The sequence below is a fragment of the Lucilia sericata genome, unplaced genomic scaffold (genome assembly GCF_015586225.1).
Source record: "Lucilia sericata isolate MDLA Ls3-8-SP2 unplaced genomic scaffold, ASM1558622v1 Contig001869F_arrow, whole genome shotgun sequence".
Lineage (NCBI taxonomy): Eukaryota > Metazoa > Arthropoda > Insecta > Diptera > Calliphoridae > Lucilia > Lucilia sericata.
In genome coordinates this window covers 1-25710 of record NW_023995758.1, presented here as the reverse complement: position 1 = coordinate 25710, position 25710 = coordinate 1, and positions in this window count along the sequence as shown.

The following is a 25710-nucleotide window of genomic DNA, read 5'->3' as shown; positions in this document are numbered from 1 at the left end:
AAACACAATGGATTCAGTCATACAATTTCAATTCTTTCTGTTCAATTCTCATTTGTTTTTGTGTTCAACATTATTGTTAATGTCTGGGCAATTGTGTGAGTGTATTACGGTTATTTAATACATACAAACATTTATTTTATATTTTTTGTATTTTCCATTGAGTTTGAGAATTATACACATACATATATTCAGATGAAAAAAAAAGGTTCGAGGTTAAAAGCTAATGGCGAGGAATTATAATCCTATGTACTCACACCAATATAGATGCAGATACTTTTATTAGGGTGACACTTTGTCCTTAAAAAAATTCTACACTAGAGACTATAAATAGTTGACTATAGAGACTATATACAGATAACTACAGAGACTATAGTCAGTTGACTACAGTGAATGTAATCAGTTGATTATAGAAAATATAGCCAGTTGACTATAGAGACAATAGTCAGCTGATTATAAAGACTATAGTCAGAAGACTATATAGACTGTAGTCAGTTGACTATAGAGACAATGGTCAGTTGATTATGGAGGCAATAGTCAGTTGACTATAGAGACTATAGTCAGTTGACTATATAGACTATAGTCAGTTGACTATAGAGACAATAGTCAGTTGACTATATAGACAATAATCAGTTGACTATAGAGGCTATAGTCAGATGACTATAAAGGCTATAGTCAGTTGACTATAAAGACTATAGTCAGTTGACTATAGAGACAATAGTGAGTTGACTATAGAGACAATAGTCAGTTGACTATATAGACAATAGTCAGTTGACTATAGAGACTATAGTCAGTTGACTATAGAGACTATAGTCATTTGAATATAGAGACTACATTCAATCGACTATGGACACTATAGTTAGTTGACTATAGAGACTATAGTTAGTTGACTATAGAGGCTATAGCCAGCTGTGTATAGAAACTATATTCAGTCGGCTATAGACACTGTAGTTAGTTGACTATAGAGACTATAGTCAGTTGACTATAGAGACTATAGTCACTTGACTATAAGGAGTTTAGTCTATAGACACTATAATTAGTTGACTATAAAGACTATAGTCAGTTGACTATAGAGACAATAGTGAGTTGACTATAGAGACAATAGTCAGTTGACTATATAGACAATAGTCAGTTTACTATAGACACTATAGTCAGTTGACTATAGAGACTATAGTCAGTTGAGTATAGAGACTATATTCAGTCGGCTATAGACACTATAGTTAGTTGACTATAGAGACTATAGTCAGTTGAGTATAGAGACTATATTCAGTCGACTATAGACACTATAGTTAGTTGACTATAGAGACTATAGTCAGTTGACTATAGAGACAATAGTCAGTTAACTATATAGACAATAGTCAGTTGACTACAGAGACTATAGTCAGTTGAGTATAGAGACTATATTTAGTCGACTATAGACACTATAGCTAGTTGACTATAGAGACTATAGTCAGTTGACTATAGAGACTATATTTAGTTGACTATAGAGGCTATAGTCAGTTGACTATAAGGACTATAGAGACTATATAGAGACTATATAGAGACTATATAGAGACTATAGTCAGCTGACTGTAGAAACTTTAGTCTGTTGACTATAGGGACAATAGTCAGTTGACTATATAGACTATAGTCAGTTGATTATAGGGACCATAATTTGTCGACTACATTCCCTAGACTACTGAGATTATATTATGCTCCATAAGTAAAAAAAAAATCCACCCTATTTAATACACATCATTATGTATCTAGTGTTTAATTGCATATATATATGTACATATTTGTGCATGTGTTTTGGTGGGTGGGATTATAAAAGCAACACTGAACACTAATGATTATTTCTAAACAACAGCAATAGCTTCAATAATAGCAGTAACAACATAAACTCTCGGAATATATTAGTATATACAACATCGGTTCAATACGAGGATTGTGTTTTAAAAAATTGCACCTTTTAGCTTATAAATTTATTTATTGTAAAATTTTACTACCAACCTCGCTTATAACAGCATATAACAGACCGGCCTTTTAAGCTTATTTTATGTACTTATGTTCATATACATAGTGATTAGCTTGATTTTGTTGTTTTTTTTTTTCTCTTGTATTGGAAAGCTTTTAGTAATAATTGTAAATCAATGAATTGCAAAACTTTAAATGACCACCATTACCACCAACCAATAACTTCTAATAATATCTTTCGTTATGATCACATGAGATTTTTTGTAATTTTTTCCTATTATTCTCTCATTTTAAGATTACTTTAGATTTTAATGCTAAAAGCTTTAGATATTGTGTTTGGGAAAAAATATTAGCTGCAGACATTGAGCTGCTAATGGTTAAAGGAAAATGGAATAAAGAAAATAGGAAAAATATAGAATTACATAGAACTTTTTTTTTGAAGTGAAGACAATGTGTTTTTAATCCTGACAGGTAATAAAAAGGATGTGCTGGTTTTATTTTAAATTAAAAATTAAGATTTACATGAGTTTTAGTTAGAATAGAGACTTGACTGTGGCCTATAGTGACTATATTCTATGGATAATAAAGACTGTAGTCAATAGACTACAGAGACTGTAGTCTATCTAGACTAGATTGACTATAGTTTATGGACTATAGAGACTAAAGTCTATGGACTGTAGAGACTATAGTCTATGGACTATAGAGACTATAGTCTATGGTCTATAGAGACTATAGTTTATGGACTATAGAGACTATAGTTTGTTGGGTGTTGATTATAGAGACTATAGTCTGTTGATTATAGAGACTATAATCTATGGACTATAGAGACTATAAGCTATGGACTATAGAGACTATAGTCAATGGACTATAAGGACTATAATCTACGTAGTATTGATACTATTGTCTATGGACTATTGAGACTATAGTCTATGAACTATAGAGACTATAGTCTATGGACTAAAGAGACTATAGCCTATGGTCTATAGAGACTATAGTTTATGGAATATAGAGACTATAAGCTATGGACTATAGAGACTATAGTCAATGGACTATAAGGACTATAATCTACGTAGTATTGATACTATTGTCTATGGACTATTGAGACTATAGTCTATGAACTATAGAGACTATAGTCTATGGACTAAAGAGACTATAGCCTATGGTCTATAGAGACTATAGTTTATGGAATATAGAGACTATACTTTGTTGTTGTCTGTTGATTATAGAGACTGTAATCTGTTGATTATAGAGAGTGTAATCTGTTGATTATAGAGACTATAATCTACGGACTATTGAAACTATTATCCGTGAACTATCAAAACTATAGTCTATGAACTATAGAGACTATATTCTATGAACTATAGAGACTATAGTCTATGGACTATAGAGACTATAGTCTATGGACTTAAGAGACTATAGTCTATGGACTATAGATACTATAGTATATGCACTATATAGACTATATCTGTGGACTATATAAACTGTAGTCTGCGGACTATAAAGATTATAGTCAATGGACTATAAAGGCTATAATCTACGGACTATTGAGACTATTGTCTATGGACTATTGACACTATAGTCTATGAACTATAGAGACTATAGTCTATGGACTATAGAGATTATAGTCTATGGACTATAGAGATTATAGTCTATGGACTATATAGACTATATCTATGCACTATATAAACTATATCTATGGACTATATAGACTATAGTCTATGGACTATAGAGACGGCTCTATCTTAAACTTCCTACCCAATTTCTAAAAACTATCTACATTAAATTCGTTAAGAAAAACTGCAATAAATTTGTTCTTGTTTTTTAAACTTGTCAAATAAACATTAACTACTACATTTTTGTAATTTTTTGCCCATTAATCTGATTATCTTATGCAGTGCTTTTATAATTAAGTCAATTTTTTATAGCTGCTTTTTTTGTACTCCTTTACAACAAAACCTTTGAAATTATTTAATCTATAGAAACTTTATATCTAAAAGTATGCTATACTAACTAACTACCATTTTGAACAATAACAACAACTGATACAGTATAGTTATAAAAATAAAAATTACACAAATAAAAAAATATGAGAGACTAAACAAGTATAGAACCTATAAAAGATAACAGCAACAATAACTAACTACCTTTACAATTACCAACACCATTTGTGGCCATCAAATCGTATGATTGATCACAATTTTCCAAAGTAATTATCCGCTTATACACTGGGTTTATATACAAACATACACTCACTCACATATAAATATGATACATTTGTAGTAAGCACTCATACTTATGTACATGTAAATGTATCCATTTACCTAATGCTTATAGTGGGTTATTTTGTTAAGCTTTAAATTCAGTACGTTCATTCTTCCCTAAACTCATACTTCCATAAAATCCATACTAATACAAAACTTTGTTAAAAATAAACTTAATACATTTATATATGTATGACTAACTACACCATTTCTAATCGTCTACCGATATTTACAGACATTTATACAAATTTTTCATTTATGTTTCAGTAATATTCTACTTTTAACTTAAAAAAAAATTTGCGATTTCTGCAAAAACAACTGTAAATGGTGTAATTTATATGTGTCCATAAAATTTTGTTGTCCATCTATTTTATATTTTAAGTCTGTTAGTGTGTCCATTCATTTATTCATTCAGTCATTCGTTTGTTCGTCTGTCCGTCCATTTGGCCATCTATTCATAAAGCTTTATAACATTTGTGGCTAGATTTTGTTGTTTGTGTCACTAATCGTAATTACTTTGTAAATAATTTCAGTTCTGTGGACTAAAGGAGAAATATGAAGGCTACAAAGTGTAGAAGAGAAACATAAAGTAGAGTAGATTATTTAAAGAGAAGTATAAGCTTTAAATGACTTTTGGGTGACCAGCTGTTGAGGATTTTGTAGTTACATTTTATTACTAAAAGCATTAATAACAGTTATTAAATACTTTTGGAATTCACTAAAAGAGCATTCTGTATGAAAGTAACAGTTTAATTTATAGTCTAGTCTATAGTTTAGTATATAGTCTAGTCTATAGTCTAGTCTATAGTCTAATCTATAGTCTAGTCTATAGTCTAGTCTATAGTTTAGTCTATAGTTTAGTCTATAGTATAGTCTATAGTTTAGTCTATAGTTTAGTCTATAGTCTAGCCTATAGTCTAGCCTATATTCTAGCCTATAGTCTAGCCTATAGTCTAGTCTATAGTCTAGTCTAGTCTATAGTCTATAGTCTATAGTATATAGTCTATAGTCTATAGTCTATAGTCTATAGTATAGTCTATAGTCTATAGTCTATAGTCTATAGTCTATAGTCTATAGTCTAGTCTAGTCTAGTCTAGTCTAGTCTAGTCTAGTCTAGTCTAGTCTAGTCTAGTCTAGTCTAGTCTAGTCTAGTCTAGTCTAGTCTAGTCTATAGTCTAGTCTATAGTCTAGTCTATATCTAGTCTATAGTCTAGTCTATAGTCTAGTCTATAGTCTAGTCTATAGTCTAGTCTATAGTCTAGTCTATAGTCTAGTCTATAGTCTAGTCTATAGTCTAGTCTATAGTCTAGTCTATAGTCTAGTCTATAGTCTAGTCTATAGTCTAGTCTATAGTCTAGTCTATAGTCTAGTCTATAGTCCAGTCTATAGTCTAGTCTATAGTCTAGTCTATAGTCTAGTCTATAGTCTAGTCTATAGTCTAGTCTATAGTCTATAGTCTAGTCTATAGTCTATAGTCTAGTCTATAGTCTAGTCTATAGTCTAGTCTATAGTCTAGTCTATAGTCTAGTCTATAGTCAGTCTATAGTCTATCTAGTCTAGTCTATAGTCTAGTCTATAGTCTAGTCTATAGTCTAGTCTATAGTCTAGTCTATAGTCTAGTCTATAGTCTAGTCTATAGTCTAGTCTATAGTCTAGTCTATCTAGTCTAGTCTAGTCTATAGTCTAGTCTATAGTCTAGTCTATAGTCTAGTCTATAGTCTAGTCTATAGTCTAGTCTATATGTCTAGTCTATAGTCCTAGTCTATAGTCTAGTCTATAGTCTAGTCTATAGTCTAGTCTATAGTCTAGTCTATAGTCTAGTCTATAGTCTAGTCTATAGTCTAGTCTATAGTCTAGTCTATAGTCTAGTCTATAGTCTAGTCTTATAGTCTAGTCTATAGTCTAGTCTATAGTCTAGTCTATAGTCTATCTAGTAGTCTATAGTCTAGTCTATAGTCTAGTCTATAGTCTAGTCTATAGTCTAGTCTATAGTCTAGTCTATAGTCTAGTCTATAGTCTAGTCTATAGTCTAGTCTATAGTCTAGTCTATAGTCTAGTCTATAGTCTAGTCTATAGTCTAGTCTATAGTCTAGTCTATAGTCTAGTCTATAGTCTAGTCTATAGTCTAGTCTATAGTCTAGTCTATAGTCTAGTCTATAGTCTAGTCTATAGGTCTAGTCTATAGTCTAGTCTATAGTCTATAGTCTAGTCTATAGTCTAGTCTATAGTCTAGTCTATAGTCTAGTCTATAGTCTAGTCTATAGTCTAGTCTATAGTCTAGTCTATAGTCTAGTCTATAGTCTAGTCTATAGTCTAGTCTATAGTCTAGTCTAGTCTAGTCTATAGTCTAGTCTATAGTCTAGTCTATAGTCTAGTCTATAGTCTAGTCTATAGTCTAGTCTATAGTCTAGTCTATAGTCTAGTCTATAGTCTAGTCTATAGTCTAGTCTATAGTCTAGTCTATAGTCTAGTCTATAGTCTAGTCTATAGTCTAGTCTATCTAGTCTAGTCTATAGTCTAGTCTATAGTCTAGTCTATAGTCTAGTCTATAGTCTAGTTCTAGTTAGTCTATAGTCTAGTCTATAGTCTAGTCTATAGTCTAGTCTATAGTCTAGTCTATAGTCTAGTCTATAGTCTAGTCTATAGTCTAGTCTATAGTCTAGTCTATAGTCTAGTCTATAGTCTAGTCTAAGTCTAGTCTAGTCTATAGTCTAGTCTATAGTCTAGTCTATAGTCTAGTCTATAGTCTAGTCTATAGTCTAGTCTACAGTCTAGTCTATCGTCTATCGTCTAGTCTATAGACTAGTCTATAGTCTAGTCTATAGTCTAGTCTATAGTCTAGTCTATAGTCTAGTCTATAGTCTAGTCTATAGTCTAGTCTATAGTCTAGTTTATAGTCTAGTCTATAGTCTAGTCTATAGTCTAGTCTATAGTCTAGTCTATCGTCTAGTCTATAGTCTAGTCTATAGTCTAGTCTATAGTCTAGTCTATAGTCTAGTCTATCGTCTAGTCTATAGTCTAGTCTAGCCTATAGTCTACTCTATAGTCTAGTCTATAGTCTAGTCTACAGTCTAGTCTATAGTCTACTCTATAGTCTAGTCTATAGTCTAGTCTACAGTCTAGTCTATAGTCTAGTCTATGGTCTAGTCTATAGTCTAGTCTACAGTCTAGTCTATAGTCTAGTCTATAGTCTAGTCTATAGTCTAGTCTATAGTCTAGTTTATAGTCTAGTCTATAGTCTAGTCTATAGTCTAGTCTATAGTCTAGTCTATAGTCTAGTCTATAGTCTAGTCTATAGTCTAGTCTATAGTCTAATCTATAGTCTAGTCTATAGTGTAGTCTATAGTGTAGTCTATAGTCTAGTCTATAGTCGAGTCTATAGTCTAGTCTATAGTCTAGTCTATAGTCTAGTCTATAGTCTAATCTACAGTCTAGTCTATAGTCTAGTCTATAGTATAATCTATAGTCTAGTCTATAGTCTAGTCTATAGTTTAGTCTACAGTCTAGTCTATAGTCTAGTCTATAGTCTAGTCTATAGTCTAGTCTATAGTCTAGTCTATAGTCTAGTCTATAGTCTAGTCTATAGTCTAGTCTACAGTCTAGTCTATAGTCTAGTCTATAGTCTAGTCTATAGTCTAGTCTATAGTCTAGTCTATAGTCTAGTCTATAGTCTAATCTATAGTCTAGTCTATAGTGTAGTCTATAGTGTAGTCTATAGTCTAGTCTATAGTCTAGTCTATAGTCTAGTCTATAGTCGAGTCTATAGTCTAGTCTATAGTCTAGTCTATAGTCTAGTCTATAGTCTAGTCTATAGTCTAGTCTATAGTCTAGTCTATAGTCTAGTCTATAGTCGAGTCTATAGTCTAGTCTATAATCTAGTCTATAATCTAGTCTATAGTCTAGTCTATAGTCTAGTCTATAGTCTAGTCTATAGTCTAGTCTATAGTATAATCTATAGTCTAGTCTATAGTCTAGTCTATAGTCTAGTCTATAGTCTAGTCTATAGTCTAGTCTATAGTCTAGTCTATAGTCTAGTCTATAGTCAAGTCTAGTCTATAGTCAAGTCTAGTCTATAGTCTAGTCTACAGTCTAGTCTACAGTCTAGTCTATAGTCTAGTCTATAGTCTAGTCTATAGTCTACTCTATAGTCTACTCTATAGTCTAGTCTATAGTCTAGTCTATAGTCTAGTCTATAGTCTAGTCTATAGTCTAGTCTACAGTCTAGTCTACAGTCTAGTCTATAGTCTAGTCTAGTCTGTAGTGTATGTCCTAAATTTGGGACTAATTTTCTTTTCCTTGGTTGGTCTCCTTGTTTCGATATATCCCCCACACTTTGTCAGCATTTAAAGCTTTAAATATTCTAGTGGAATTAAATTTTGAGGGGAGCCAATGTTTCATATAAATTCTGTCTCCTACCTACAAGTATAAATATTTTAACTAGTTACATCTACTAAAATTGTGTGCGATTTCATATATGTATGTATGCTTGTAGTTTAGTTCACATGTGTGCGTTTTTCGGTTGCTCGAGAGTTAGGGAGAATGTGTGTGTGTGTGTATATGAATGCGTGCATGTATTTCTACTTGATTTAACACTATTAAGAAATTATTTTTATGGCATTAAAGATTTATGTAGTTGTTAACAATTTTCGTTTTCTTTCAATTTTATACTTATTTTTTTTTTGTTGGTTTCTTTTGCTATAACGTTTATTACATTTTTTCTGCATGAATAAATGAAACAAAGATGAGTAATTGCAGCCTTTTTATGAAAGTAAAAAAATGAAAAAATCAAAAATATATATATATTTTTTTTGTTTAAAAGCCATGTGCCACCAAAGTTGATTGGCAGTTTTTGGCCACAAACAAGTTGAAGGTTAAAATGTGGGGGATATAAATTTTATATCTTTAAAAAGTTTATTTTAAAAAAACAAAGAGAAAACTGAAGGAGGAAGGACAATTGTTGGAGGACATTTTTGTGGCAAAATTTCTTTAAGAAGATTTGTAATAAATTTTGTTTTAAAAGTAAAATTGTAAAAAATTTTCTTTAACCAGAAACTTTATATGGAAATTTATCAGGAAAATTTTGTAAATTGTTTATTGTATTTTACATTGTGTTAATTTTTCTAGAATTATTTCCCTTCTGAATATTTACCCTTAATTAACCATTTCATGTCAAGTATTCTTAATTGAAAATAAAACAAAAATTATAATTTATTTGATTTCCTATTACAAAAACTTAATGACATTTCCTTTTCAATATTGAACACGTGTGTGTCGCAATATGTTTCAGCAGTATTACCATAATACATCATATAAAATGTTCATCAATTCTAAAAACCACAAATATCCTTCAATAATAATTTTAATCAAATGTTAAACATTAAACAGCAACAACACAAACTTAATTGCAAAGTCAAATGGGCGGAGGGACGGACATATGAACAACAAACAGCACACTTTACACTTTGACACTTGTAGGTTGTTGGTAAAATATGAAAAAAAGGTGGGGGTTAGATGCATAACGAAAAGCCTGCAAAATTGCAAAAAGTCACCCTTAAAACGTACACAATATTCCTTGCACTCACACGTACACAACAAACACCCTAAACCCTTCTGTATTTGAACGACAGGGAGGGTAAGGCAAAAAAAATTGGCATTAAATGCATTTTATAATATCTTATTACTTACCGATTGTTATAATAAAAACATATGTTGGCAGTAAAATTCTATAGAAGTTTCAATACATGTATCTACGCTTAACAATTGTAATTTTTCGCCTTGAAATGGAAAACCATGAAAAAAGAGGAAAATGTGTAAAATAAATGTCCATTGTATGAATACAATTTTGCTAAATTGCATCTTATAACAGAGAAAAAAAGCCCAAACACAACCAACACACTTAATAACACACATACACAACCGTCATGCCACATAAAAAGCCTATAATTATGGCTTGTTAAAGTTTTGTTAATACTGACTGAGTGTTAAAGTTTTGTTAATACTGACTGGACTTATGGGTGGTTGTTATCAGAACTACTTGAGGAAAATGTGATAGTAAACATATGCAGTTTATCTTTTGGAAGGACAATAGTATTTCTAACAATAAGAAATAATTTTCATTTCATGAAAGAAATTAAAAGGAAAAGTTAAGAGTTTCCTGCTAAAATTTTGATGAAGAAATAATGATGATGTATTTGAAATTGAAATTTGAGAAAAACTAAATATTAGTTTATAACTTTGGAAAGGAAATATTAGAGCAAATAAACTTTACAATATGATTGATGTTATACATCGAGTATCAGATTTGACCCACGTTGAATTGCAATTTCTATAGTATAAGATTGACAACATATTCTCCAAGAAGAAAATTTCTAAATCACTTCAGTTCTAGTTCAGTTCTAGTTCATTTCTAGTTCAGTTCTAGATCAGTTCTAGTTCAGTTCTAGTTCAGTTCTAGATCAGTTCTAGTTCAGTTCTAGTTCAGTTCTAGTTCAGTTCTAGTCAGTTCTAGTTCAGTTCTAGTTCAGTTCTAGTTCAGTTCTAGTTCAGTTCTAGTTCAGTTCTAGTTCAGTTCTAGTTAAGTTCTAGTTCAGTTCTAGTTCAGTTCTAGTTCAGTTCTAGTTCAATTCTAGTTCAGTTAGTTAGTTCTAGTTCTAGTTCAGTTCTAGTTCAGTTCTAGTTCAGTTCTAGTTCAGTTCTAGTTCAGTTCTAGTTCAGTTTCTAGTTCAGTTCTAGTTCAGTTTCTAGTTCAGTTCTAGTTCTAGTTCAGTTCTAGTTCTAGTTCTAGTTCAGTTCTAGTTCAGTTCTAGTTCAGTTCTAGTTCAGTTCTAGTTCAGTTCTAGTCAGTTCTAGTTCAGTTCTAGTTCAGTTCTAGTTCAGTTCTAGTTCAGTTCTAGTTCAGTTCTAGTTCAGTTCTAGTTCAGTTCTAGTTCAGTTCTAGTTCAGTTCTAGTTCAGTTCTAGTTCAGTTCTAGTTCAGTTCTAGTTCAGTTCTAGTTCAGTTCTAGTTCAGTTCTAGTTCAGTTCTAGTTCAGTTCTAGTTCAGTTCTAGTTCAGTTCTAGTTCAGTTCTAGTTCAGTTCTAGTTCAGTTCTAGTTCAGTTCTAGTTCAGTTCTAGTTCAGTTCTAGTTCAGTTCTAGTTCAGTTCTAGTTCAGTTCTAGTTCAGTTCTAGTTCAATTCTAGTTCAGTTCTAGTTCAGTTCTAGTTCAGTTCTAGTTCAGTTCTAGTTCAGTTTTAGTTCAGTTCTAGTTCAGTTCTAGTTCAGTTCTAGTTCAGTTCTAGTTCAGTTCTAGTTCAGTTCTAGTTCAGTTCTAGTTCAGTTCTAGTTCAGTTCTAGTTCAGTTCTAGTTCAGTTCTTCTAGTTCAGTTCTAGTTCAGTTCTAGTTAGCAGTTCTAGTTCCTCTAGTTCAGTTTAGTCAGTTCTAGTTCAGTTCTAGTTCAGTTCTAGTTCAGTTCTAGTTCAGTTCTAGTTCTAGTTCAGTTCTAGTTCAGTTCTAGTTCAGTCTAGTTCAGTTCTAGTTCAGTTCTAGTTCAGTTCTAGTTCAGTTCTAGTTCAGTTCTAGTTCAGTTCTAGTTCAGTTCTAGTTCAGTTCTAGTTCAGTTCTGTCTAGTTTAGTTCAGTTCTAGTCATTCTAGTTCAGTTCTAGTTCAGTTCTAGTTCAGTTTATTCAGTTCTAGGTCAGTTCTAGTTCAGTTTAGTTCAGTTCTAGTTCAGTTCTAGTTCATTCTAGTTCATCTCTAGTTCAGTTCTAGTTCAGTTCTAGTTCAGTTCTAGTTCAAGTTCTAGTTCAGTTTTCTAGTTCAGTCTAGTTCAGTTCTAGTCAGTTCTAGTTGTTCTAGTTCCGTTCTAGTTCAGTTCTAGATTCAAGTTCTAGTTCAGTTCTAGTTCAGTTCTAGTTCAGTTCTAGTTCAGTCTCTAGTTCAGTTCTAGTCAGTTCTAGTTCAGTTCTAGTTCAGTTCTAGTTCAGTTCTAGTTCAGCTCTAGTTCAGTTCTAGTTCAGTTCTAGTTCAGTTCTAGTTCAGTTCTAGTTCAGTTCTAGTTCAGTTCTAGTTCTAGTTCAGTTCTAGTTCAGTTCTATTCAGTTCTAGTTCAGTTCTAGTTCAGTTCTAGTTCAGTTCTAGTTCAGTTCTAGTTCAGTTCTAGTTCAGTTCTAGTTCAGTTCTAGTTCAGTTCTAGTTCAGTTCTAGTTCAGTTCTAGTTCAGTTCTAGTTCAGTTCTAGTTCAGTTCTAGTTCAGTTCTAGTTCAGTTCTAGTTCAGTTCTAGTTCAGTTCTAGTTCAGTTCTAGTTCAGTTCTAGTTCAGTTCTAGTTCAGTTCTAGTTCAGTTCTAGTTCAATCTAGTTCAGTTCTAGTTCAGTTCTAGTTCAGTTCTAGTTCAGTTCTAGTTCAGTTCTAGTTCAGTTCTAGTTCAGTTTAGTTCAGTTCTAGTTCAGTTCTAGTTCAGTCTAGTTCAGTTCTAGTTCAGTTCTAGTTCAGTTCTAGTTCAGTTCTAGTTCAGTTCTAGTTCAGTTCTAGTTCAGTTCTAGTTCAGTTCTAGTTCAGTTCTAGTTCAGTTCTAGTTCAGTTCTAGTTCAGTTCTAGTTCAGTTCTAGTTCAGTTCTAGTTCAGTTCTAGTTCAGTTCTAGTTCAGTTCTAGTTCAGTTCTAGTTCAGTTCTAGTTCAGTTCTAGTTCAGTTCTAGTTCAGTTCTAGTTCAGTTCTAGTTCAGTTCTAGTTCAGTTCTAGTTCAGTTCTAGTTCAGTTCTAGTTCAGTTCTAGTTCAGTTCTAGTTCAGTTCTAGTTCAGTTCTAGTTCAGTTCTAGTTCAGTTCTAGTTCAGTTCTAGTCAGTTCTAGTTCAGTTCTAGTTCAGTTCTAGTTCAGTTCTAGTTCAGTTCTAGTTCAGTTCTAGTTCAGTTCTAGTTCAGTTCTAGTTCAGTTCTAGTTCAATTCTAGTTCAGTTCTAGTTCAGTTCTAGTTCAGTTCTAGTTCAGTTCTAGTCAGTTCTAGTTCAGTTATAGTTCAGTTCTAGTTCAGTTCTAGTTCAGGTCGAGTTTACATAAATCATTAAAATATTATTTCGATTGTATTGCTTTCATTTACTTTTAGTTTTTTTTTTTTTAAATAATTGCTTCAACACAATTTCTATTGCTTTCAATTGACCTTTTTGGTGTTTCCACTTCTAACCCTTCAAAAATCGTTGACACTCTTTTTTCGACCACAATTAGCATTTGTTCATATATTTATTCATACTTGGTCTTTTATTGTCCTCGATAATTACTAAAGGCCACAAAAAGGAATTCAATTACAAAAACAGACATATTAATAACTCTTCAGTAACCAATAAATCAACAACAACAAAAGAATAAAAGATACAAAAAAATGTTGGTTTCCTATTCAAATCCTTTCCAAAGACATATTAGCTAAAACTGTATTAAAAAATTTACTAGGGTTAAAATTTTATTAATTGTGGCAAACAAAATCTTTTATTAAGAAACAAACATTTAAGCATAAATTAAAATGCAGAGAGTTACAGAGTATAAAAAATGTAACGCCTTAATTTATGCTTTCAAAAAAATTAATTACCACAAATTGTTCAAACCGCTTATTTAAGAGAAACGAAAATGAAAGTAATAAAATTATAACAATAACACAGACAAATTGTGTAGTCTATGTGGAAAAAAACTGATTTAAATGAACGGATTTAAAAAGATACTAATTCAATAATTTATGCACAGATTTTTTAAACAAATAAATTATAAAAGGAGAAAAAAAAAAACACTGAATTTGAATATGAATAAAACAAATCCTTTATAATGGCAAACAAAAACAAGAAGAGCCGGAAAATACACTGTAAATAACCAAATATAAAATTAAGATTTAAAATTCTATATAATAATCCTGACTCTGTGAAACTTTCTCTAAAAACCTCGACCTAGTATTCGTTTTTAATGCAAACAATTTTCATATGTTTGTTTCGCTGTTTGTGGTCTGAACTAAAACCAAAAATTTGTTAAATGAAAATCAACATATTTTTTAATTAAAATTTTTTCTCATAAAATCCTTTTATGCGTAAAAAAATAAGAAACATAAAACTGCACTGCTACCCTCACAGACATAATCATACATGTATGCGAATGTATTCCCTAAAAGTAGACTACAGTTCTTGTAGTAGTGGAAGGAAGTTCGAGTTCAGTTCTATTTACAAGTTGGTTTTCTTTTGTGTGTAGTTTGCCCTTAAAAGCCATAGAGAAAAATAACTCAGTGTTTTTTCATAACTTCATATATATATGAATGTAAAACACTCCTCTCATACACCAACATTAATAGTATTTAATGCATTGTATCCGAAAAAAAAATCTACATCTATGGGTGCGTTTTTATTACTGCAGCTTCATATGTTTTAACTTACACGTTGCACGCCACACATCTACATATATTAATAAACGAAACGAAAAGGAGAAAAAAGTAGAATTGTGTTAATATCCGGGTGTGCGTTTCAAATTGAGCGGATTAAGTTAAATTACAATCTTGTTTTTCTGTTTTCATTTCTTTTTCACAATTGCTTAAATAACTATGTACATGTGTGTGTGTCTGTTTCCGTCCGTCCGTCTGCCTGTCTACAGACAAATGTGAATATCAAAAATTCTTCTTTTCTTTAGTATTATTACTTTTATTTCAGTTTTATTTTATTCTAGTACGAGGGTACTTTCATTTAAATGTTAAATTAAACATAACACCCTTGCAAACAGCACAAAAAACAAGCAGCCAGAAAGACAGACTAGTTGTTGTTGTTGTTGGCGTCGCCACTACTTGTACAAGTTCATGCATAAAATAAAAGCTTTAACGGTCTAACTGAACACCGTTACTAATATATAATTCCCTTTGGTGTAATTGTTAGAAATGTCTAAAAGGTTTTTTTTTGGATTTTCTCTTTTTTTCAACTTGATCTAATGTAATGCATTTTAGGTATTAGACGAGTTGATTGCATGTCCTTGGCCATAAACATTGTTAAATCCCCGAAACAAACACATATAAGCACAATCAAACGTCAAATGAACAATAACGCTACTCGCACACAAACATATGCAAGTTTTTACAAACATTTGAATTGAATGAAAATTCGTTATGGACACGTGTTTGTTGTTCTTTCTAACATTCATACATTCATTCAATCATTGGTGTGTTTGTTTGTTCATTGGTTTGTCCTCATTGTCCTTTATTGTTTGAAATGGTATTTGCTAGAGGTGAAATTTCAAATATTTGTTGTTGGCTTTAACGCATGATTATTGAAATGTTTATTTAGAGGTTTTTATTAATCAACCCACTTTATTTTCTTTCTTTCAATCTTCTTCCTTTTTTCAGACAAAATCATTTCAAGGCTGTATATCTTTTGTTAGTTGGAATTTAATTAAATAAAAATGAATATTTATAAGAAAGATTTATCTTTATATGCTGATTAAAAAGAGTTGTAACCCTAAAAGTGTGCAAAGAAATTAATATTGGAAAAAGTAGAAATGACTGATTTTTCAAGGAAATTTTTAATAAATATGCAAGAACTGCACTATAAACTTACTAGAAATGAAATAAAACTGAACTAGAACTGAACTAGAACTGAACTAGAACTGAACTAGAAACTGAACAGAACTGAACTAAGAACTGAACTAGAACTAACTAGAAAAAACTGAACTTGAACTCTAACTAGAACTGAACAGAACTGAACTTAAGGAACTGAACTATAACTGACTAGAACTTAACTAGAAGTGAACTAGAACTGAAACTAGAACTGAACTAGAACTGAACTAGAACTAACTAGAAATGAACTAGAACTGAACTAGAACTAGAACTGAACTAGATGACTAGAACTGAACTAGAACTAACTATAACTGACTGAACTGACTAGAACTGACTAAACTGAACTAGAACTGAACTAGAACTTCGAACTGAACTGAACTAGAACTGAACTAGAACTCTGACCTAGAACTGAACTAGACGAACTAGAAATGACTAGAACTGAACTAGAACTGAACTAGAACTGAACTAGAACTGAACTAGAACTGAAACTAGAACTGAACTAGAACTGAACTAGAACTGAACTAGAACTGAACTAGAACTGAACTAGAACTGAACTAGAAACTGAACTAGAACTGAATAGAACTGAACTAGAACTGAACTAGAACTGAACTAGAACTGAACTAGAACTGAACTAGAACTGAACTAGAAACTGAACTAGAACTGAACTAGAACTGAACTAGAAACTGAACTAGAACTGAACTAGAACTGAACTAGAACTGAACTAGAACTGAACTAGAACTGAACTAGAACTGAACTAGAACTGAACTAGAACTGAACTAGAACTGAACTAGAACTGAACTAGAACTGAACTAGAACTGAACTAGAATGAACTAGAACTGAACTAGAACTGAACTAGAACTGAACTAGAACTGAACTAGAAACTGAACTAGAACTGAACTAGAACTGAACTAGAAACTGAACTAGAACTGAACTAGAACGAACTAGAACTGAACTAGAACTGAACTAGAACTGAACTAGAACTGAACTAGAACTGAACTAGAAGAACTAGAACTGAACTAGAACTGAACTAGAACTGAACTAGAACTGAACTAGAACTGAACTAGAACTGAACTAGAACTGAACTAGAACTGAACTAGAACTGAACTAGAACTGAACGAACTGAACTAGAACTGAACTAGAACTGAACTAGAACTGAACTAGAACTGAACTAGAACTGAACTAGAACTGAACTAGAACTGAACTAGAACTGAACTAGAGCTGAACTAGAACTGAACTAGAACTGAACTAGAACTGAACTAGAACTGAACTAGAACTGAACTAGAACTGAACTAGAACTGAACTAGAACTGAACTAGAACTGAACTAGAACTGAACTAGAACTGAACTAGAACTGAACTAGAACTGAACTAGAACTGAACTAGAACTGAACTAGAACTGAACTAGAACTGAACTAGAACTGAACTAGAACTGAACTAGAACTACGAACTAGACTGAACTGAACTAAGAACTGAACTAGACGAACTAGAACTAGAACACAACCACCACCTCTCGATATAGTTGTACATACATATAATCATTTCAGAGTCCTTACAAATTCCTGCAAAATTATAAGTTTTCGCACCCTTTAAAATAAAATTTATTTGAATGTTTTATCATTGTCAATCAAAGAAACCTGTCATATTCCAATAATTTCATTAAATTAATAATTTTTCTTAAATAAAATTCCCTATGAAACCCTATAATGCTATCAATTTACATGAAACCACATAAAAGACACTACACAACACATAAAACATAAAAAAACAATTAAATTGTCATGAATTTAATAAAGTCGGAAGTCGAAGCAACACATTAAACGACTAATTACTAATAACCGCTTAAATAAACAAACACACACACATAGTACATATGCAAACACCCAACACTCTCAAAACCCACCCTCAAGCTATTAAAACAACAACACGTATACACACATAGAATAAGCTCCTGCTTTAGCAAAATGCTAAAAGGCTGTCAAAGTGCATTTACCTTCTACGTACTCTTTAAATAAATTGTATATAGAAGAAGCATGAAAAACTCCAACCCTGCCATAAAAATTTATAGGAAAAACTACAGACGGGCGGACAGACAGACAAAAATACACATGCAAACAGATTAATACAGATTTCAAATACACCATGGAAATCAACCTAGAGAAAAAACAACAACAACTAAAATGAAACACTAAGTTTTTCAACTATTCAAAACACTCACATATATACAAACAGACACACTTACAATTTGCCAATTCCCAATGAGTAAACTGACAAGTGTTATTTGAGACTCACTATGTGTTTTTTCTCTATTTCAAACAAAAAAATCTTAATTTAGTGTTTTTTTTGCTTTAACTCGCAATACAACAGCAGAAAAAGTGCATTTTAATTTGTCTTTATAGACATTTATACAATTTTCCTAACAGCTGTTAACTCTCATCGTTAGACTTGGTAACAGCGTCAAAATATACATATAAATACTTAGTTACACATACATAAGCACATACTTCAAATGTAAAAAAGTATGGAGGAAAATGCTTTCTTTTAATTTGATTCTTTTCTTTTTGCATCTGAAAAATAAAACCATTAATATGACACAAAGCTTAACAATTTGATTTTTACTCTACTTAATTTGACTCTTAGTTACAGACCAAAAGTGGTGTTACGAATTAAGAAAAAATTCAAAGAAAACTATAGTTAAAATCAAATCTTAAAGAAAAACTGTGATCACACATATTTCCAGTACTACTTCCTTTCAGTTTTAGTCAGTTCTAGTTCAGTTCTAGTTCAGTTCTAGTTCAGTTCTAGTTCAGTTCTAGTTCAGTTCTAGTTCAGTTCTAGTTCAGTTCTAGTTCAGTTCTAGTTCAGTTCTAGTTCAGTTCTAGTTCAGTTCTAGTTCAGTTCTAGTTCAGTTCTAGTTCAGTTCTAGTTCAGTTCTAGTTCAGTTCTAGTTCAGTTCTAGTTCAGTTCTAGTTCAGTTCTAGTTCAGTTCTAGTTCAGTTCTAGTTCAGTTCTAGTTCAGTTCTAGTTCAGTTCTAGTTCAGTTCTAGTTCAGTTCTAGTTCAGTTCTAGTTCAGTTCTAGTTCAGTCTAGTCAGTTCTAGTTCAGTTCTAGTTCAGTTCTAGTTCAGTTCTAGTTCAGTTCTAGTTCAGTTCTAGTTCAGTTCTAGTTCAGTTCTAGTTCAGTTCTAGTTCAGTTCTAGTTCAGTTCTAGTTCAGTTCTAGTCAGTCTAGTTCAGTTCTAGTTCAGTTCTAGTTCAGTTCTAGTTCAGTTCTAGTTCAGTTCTAGTTCAGTTCTAGTTCAGTTCTAGTTCAGTTCTAGTTCAGTTCTAGTTCAGTTCTAGTTCAGTTCTAGTTCAGTTCTAGTTCAGTTCTAGTTCAGTTCTAGTTCAGTTCTAGTTCAGTCTAGTTCAGTTCTAGTTCAGTTTTCTAGTTCAGTTCTAGTTCAGTTCTAGTTCAGTTCTAGTTCAGTTCTAGTTCAGTTCTAGTTCAGTTCTAGTTCAGTTCTAGTTCAGTTCTAGTTCAGTTCTAGTTCAGTTCTAGTTCAGTTTAGTTCAGTTCTAGTTCAGTTCTTCGTTAGTCTAGTTCAGTTCTAGTTCAGTTCTAGTTCAGTTCTAGTTCAGTTCTAGTTCAGTTCTAGTTCAGTTCTAGTTCAGTTCTAGTTCAGTTCTAGTTCAGTTCTAGTTCAGTTCTAGTTCAGTTCTAGTTCGTTCTAGTTCAGTTCTAGTTCAGTTCTAGTTCAGTTCTAGTTCAGTTCTAGTTCCTATAACATCTTTCCCTAAACATCTTCCCTCACTGTATTAATTTAGTAACATGCAGTTTTCGTTTTTAAATACTACTTGTATTCAATAATTTTTATTTTTTGCCAGGGTGGGGATTAAAGTTTGCCATATTTTTCAAGCATGTTGTTTCCCTCACTCTCTTGCTTACAATTTTGTTGCTTCTTGTTTCCTGGAAACTCTTTCCGTTTACTGCAGCAACTGTAACTGGTTATACCGTGGTAAGGGGTCTATTTTCAGTTGGCTTTTACTAAGTCTATGTCTGTATGTGTGGGAGACTATCTATATGTTATGTAGTGAATATTGAAAAATCCTGTAGCTTTTGCAACTAGTTACCCAGTAAACTACTACGGACAAATATAAGATATTGATTTGAAAATAGTGATGGTTTAGATGATTTCTTGAAACTAATCCTTATTAAAGATTCAGTATGGAAACTTGTAAAACTATAAAATAGATTAATTATTACTTTTAGAACTGCAGGTTTATAGCCTGTCGCTTCTATATAAGTTTGTGTCTATGTATTTGCGTTTAGAAAGTTAATATAAATGAAAGTAATTATGAATGTTTAAGCATAGAAAAGTACTAAAGAACGAGTACATTGGCATATTGAGTTGTATTTTTTTTCGTTTCATACAGATGTATATGTATGTATGTGTATGTAAGGAAATAAGGTTGTATGTATGTATTTCGTTGAGGGTTTATGTCGTTGTTGTTTTTGCTGTTCTGTTGATGTACTTGTTGTTTTTCTAGGAAGTTATATACTGTCAGTTGTTATTAACAATAGTGTTTGTTAATTTAACATTTACAATTTACAGGCAAAATAACAACATCGACAAAAATAACATAAATACATACATACATACGCACATACATTACAGACAACAAAAGAATTGTAAAGGAAACTTCATCAAGTGCTCCTGTTTAAGAAGCTAATCAAGGGATTTATTGTTTTTAACTTTTCGTTGTTGCTGTTGTTATTGCTACAATATCCTTTTGTGGAAAAAAATACAATTATTTAGGTTTAGTTAAGGTTTAAATGCAGATTGCTAAGTTGGCTAAGCTCACAATAAATGACTGCTAGGAAAACATATGACAAAGTTCAATTTTGTTATTAACTGCTAAATTAGGGCAATAGTAAGAGATTTGCCAATAATTGTTAAGTTTTAATGAGTAATTTAAAAACTAATTTTAAGTAAAATCAATTAGCAAGAAAATTGTCTCAATTTTGTTATATCTATAGTTCTAGTTCTGTTCTAGTTCTGTTCTAGTTCTGTTCTAGTTCTGTTCTAGTTCTGTTCTAGTTCTGTTCTAGTTCTGTTCTAGTTCTGTTCTAGTTCTGTTCTAGTTCTGTTCTAGTTCTGTTCTAGTTCTGTTCTAGTTCTGTTCTAGTTCTGTTCTAGTTCTGTTCTAGTTCTGTTCTAGTTCTGTTCTAGTTCTGTTCTAGTTCTGTTCTAGTTCTGTTCTAGTTCTGTTCTAGTTCTGTTCTAGTTCTGTTTCTAGTTCTGTTCTAGTTCTGTTCTAGTTCTGTTCTAGTTCTGTTCTAGTTCTGTTCTAGTTCTGTTCTAGTTCTGTTCTAGTTCTGTTCTAGTTCTGTTCTAGTTCTGTTCTAGTTCTGTTCTAGTTCTGTTCTAGTTCTGTTCTAGTTCTGTTCTAGTTCTGTTCTAGTTCTGTTCTAGTTCTGTTCTAGTTCTGTTCTAGTTCTGTTCTAGTTCTGTTCTAGTTCTGTTCTAGTTCTGTTCTAGTTCTGTTCTAGTTCTGTTCTAGTTCTGTTCTAGTTCTGTTCTAGTTCTGTTCTAGTTCGTTCTAGTTCTGTTCTAGTTCTGTTCTAGTTCTGTTCTAGTTCTGTTCTAGTTCTGTTCTAGTTCTGTTCTAGTTCTGTTCTAGTTCTGTTCTAGTTCTGTTCTAGTTCTGTTCTAGTTCTGTTCTAGTTCTGTTCTTTTAGTTCTGTTCTAGTTCTGTTTAGTTCTGTTCTAGTTCTGTTCTAGTTCTGTTCTAGTTCTGTTCTAGTTCTGTTCTAGTTCTGTTCTAGTTCTGTTCTAGTTCTGTTCTAGTTCTGTTCTAGTTCTGTTCTAGTTCTGTTCTAGTTCTGTTCTAGTTCTGTTCTAGTTCTGTTCTAGTTCTGTTTCTAGTTCTGTTCTAGTTCTGTTCTAGTTCTGTTCTAGTTCTGTTCTAGTTCTGTTCTAGTTCTGTTCTAGTTCTGTTCTAGTTCTGTTCTAGTTCTGTTCTAGTTCTGTTCTAGTTCTGTTCTAGTTCTGTTCTAGTTCTGTTCTAGTTCTGTTCTAGTTCTGTTCTAGTTCTGTTCTAGTTCTGTTCTAGTTCTGTTCTAGTTCTGTTCTAGTTCTGTTCTAGTTCTGTTCTAGTTCTGTTCTAGTTCTGTCTAGTTCTGTTCTAGTTCTGTTCTAGTTCTGTTCTAGTTCTGTTCTAGTTCTGTTCTAGTTCTGTTCTAGTTCTGTTCTAGTTCTGTTCTAGTTCTGTTCTAGTTCTGTTCTAGTTCTGTTCTAGTTCTGTTCTAGTTCTGTTCTAGTTCTGTTCTAGTTCTGTTCTAGTTCTGTTCTAGTTCTGTTCTAGTTCTGTTCTAGTTCTGTTCTAGTTCTGTTCTAGTTCTGTTCTAGTTCTCTTCTAGTTCTGTTCTAGTTCTGTTCTAGTTCTGTTCTAGTTCTGTTCTAGTTCTGTTCTAGTTCTGTTCTAGTTCTGTTCTAGTTCTGTTCTAGTTCTGTTCTAGTTCCTGGTTCTAGTTCTGTTCTAGTTCTGTTCTAGTACTGTTCTAGTTCAATTCTAGTTCTGTTTTATTGAGTACATTTAAAAGTTTAAATTAAAAATTAAAAAACAAGAATGATTAATTAATGAATAGCCAATTTGTAATTTGAAAGTGGATTCATTAGCAAAGAAAATTGTCTCAAATTTGTTTAACTCAAACCATAACTTGTCCATAATTAATAATAATTTATTCATTTGTTAACTTGTCATTTAAAACAACTACCTACATCTTTAGTCTTCCAGCATTAAGCATAAAATTTTATATTAATAAAAATCTTATAAAATGATTGAGAACTTTTAAAACAATTTATAAACTTTTAATTAGAATTTCTTTTGTTTAACAACAAACATCAAACACACTCTTTACCGAAAGCAGCAACACTGTGTCAAACCACAAAATTTATTAAAACATACATTTTAAAAATTCCACTCAAAACTTTATTAAAAATTTAAAATGTTTCTTTACTGCCTCCTCCGCTGGCTTCTCTTACAGTTTTTCAAAAATTAACATAAATCAACAAATCTAAAAATAATACCTCCAGTTCCCTCAAAAAACAAACTAAAATCATTTCTAGAAATTTTCTTCCATATTTTTCTTTGTATTTTCTGCAGACATTTTGTCAACAGTACCTAATAATACTGTCAAATATTTTAAGGTTAGGTTAATATTATTCAAACATAAACAAATCAAATATTTCTGCAATGAAAATATTATGATTGTGATTAATATTAACAAATGTTTACTTTACTTTACTTTAATAAAGACAACACAAGAAAATACCATTTTCATAATAATTTTCATAAATATTAATAAGATATTTTCATTTATTTTTGCCATTTAGTTGTTTGTACGTTGCTAAGGTTATTTAGGTCAAAGAAAATTTGAAATTTTCTCTTGATTTAAAAATGTCTATCTAAAATTTATGTTAATTTTGGTCTGCTAGACTTAAAATAATAATAATACTTAATCATTATAGTAAAATTCTTTTGATTTCTTGTAGTTTTGCATAAAATTAAAAAAATAGCTTTGATTTTAAAGTTACAGGGGTTTTGTTAATAAATATATAATTTTCTATATTTTTGCAACAGCTGCTTGTGTCATTTGTTATAAAACAGTAATAAATGTTTAATTAAATGCTGTGGGGTTTAAGAAATTTAAATTAATTAGAAGCATTTATAAAGTTTACCAAGACATCTAAAGATGTTTATTGGGTTTAACAAAAGCAAGTAAACTAATGTTTTAGTCAGTTGTAGTTCAGTTCCAGTTAAGTTCTAGTTCAGTTTTGGTTCGGTTCTAGTTCAGTTCTAGTTCAGTTCTAGTTCAGTTCTAGTTCAGTTCTAGTTCAGTTCTAGTTCAGTTCTAGTTCAGTTCTAGTTCAGTTCTAGTTCAGTTCTAGTTCAGTTCTAGTTCAGTTCTAGTTCAGTTCTAGTTCAGTTCTAGTTTAGTTCTAGTTCAGTTCTAGTTCAGTTCTAGTTCAGTTCTAGTTCAGTTCTAGTTCAGTTCTAGTTCTTCTAGTTCAGTTCTAGTTCAGTTCTAGTTCAGTTCTAGTTCAGTTCTAGTTCAGTTCTAGTTCAGTTCTAGTTCAGTTCTAGTTCAGTTCTAGTTCAGTTCTAGTTCAGTTCTAGTTCAGTTCTAGTTCAGTTCTAGTTCAGTTCTAGTTCAGTTCTAGTTCAGTTCTAGTTCAGTTCTAGTTCAGTTCTAGTTCAGTTCTAGTTCAGTTCTAGTTCAGTTCTAGTTCAGTTCTAGTTCAGTTCTAGTTCAGTTCTAGTTCAGTTCTAGTTCAGTTCTAGTTCAGTTCTAGTTCAGTTCTAGTTCAGTTCTAGTTCAGTTCTAGTTCAGTTCTAGTTCAGTTCTAGTTCAGTTCTAGTTCAGTTCTAGTTCAGTTCTAGTTCAGTTCTAGTTCAGTTCTAGTTCAGTTCTAGTTCAGTTCTAGTTCAGTTCTAGTTCAGTTCTAGTTCAGTTCTAGTTCAGTTCTAGTTCAGTTCTAGTTCAGTTCTAGTTCAGTTCTAGTTCAGTTCTAGTTCAGTTCTAGTTCAGTTCTAGTTAAGTTCTAGTTCAGTTCTAGTTCAGTTCTAGTTCAGTTCTAGTTCAGTTCTAGTTCTGTTCTAGTTCAGTTTTAGTTCAGTTCTAGTTCAGTTCTAGTACAGTTCTAGTACAGTTCTAGTTCAGTTCTAGTTCAGTTCTAGTTCAGTTCTAGTTCAGTTCTAGTTCAGTTCTAGTTCAGTTCTAGTTCAGTTCTAGTTCAGTTCTAGTTCAGTTCTAGTTCAGTTCTAGTTCAGTTCTAGTTCAGTTCTAGTTCAGTTCTAGTTCAGTTCTAGTTCAGTTCTAGTTCAGTTCTAGTTCAGTTCTAGTTCAGTTCTAGTTCAGTTCTAGTTCAGTTCTAGTTCAGTTCTAGTTCAGTTCTAGTTCAGTTCTAGTTCAGTTCTATTTCAGTTCTAGTTCAGTTCTAGTTCAGTTCTAGTTCAGTTCTAGTTCAGTTCTAGTTCAGTTCTAGTTCAGTTCTAGTTCAGTTCTAGTTCAGTTCTAGTTCAGTTCTAGTTCAGTTCTAGTTCAGTTCTAGTTCAGTTCTAGTTCAGTTCTAGTTCAATTCTAGTTCAGTTCTTGTTTAGTTCTAGTTCTAGTTCAGTTCTAGTTCAGTTCTAGCTCAGCTATAGTTCAGTTCTAGTTGAGTTTTTTTTATTACGGTCCTTTTCTAAACTCCTTTTTCGTTACTTCCATCATGTTGAAACTATTTGTGTTACTCAAAGTACTTTTCACTAACTTTCATTTACCTTTGTTGTCCTGTACTCTTAACAAAAAAACTTTACTTCATATTATTTTAGCAAATTTTCCCTCAAAAATTGTTTCCACTTTGTTTGTAAATAATTAAAACTCTTATATATTTTAAGGTTCATTGGTAGGATTTTTTGCCACTCTGACTTACTCTGCTCTGTAATTAAAAAGTTGTTCAGAAATAATTCTTTTTTTTCAGCATTTTCCCAAAATATTCTCGACATTTTTCTCAGCTAAAAGTGAAGTAAGTATTTTGTTTTAATTTTCTCTATGAGAACATACTCTAGAAGAGCAAAAAAGAAAGAAAAAAGTAAGTGGGAGTTTAATGACATGCATAAATTATTGACGTTCATTGAACTTGGCACACGACCAAAAACTTTTACAGGTTGTTCTTTTACAGTTTATTTTCTGTATTTTTTTCATCTTTTCGAAGCTTTTTGCTGCTGTATTATGTTTCAATATGGTTAAAGTTTGTTTCTTTTTCGTTAAGAAGACTTAAATGTTGCAATGTGGATGTTGCGAAGTGGTTGCAAAAATTAAAATTAATTTGATGAAAGTTGCAATAAAAATTTTGGAAATTTTCTTTAGCTTTTAAAACTACTTTTAGAATTTGTATAAAATTTTATATAAATTTCTTTAAATTTTA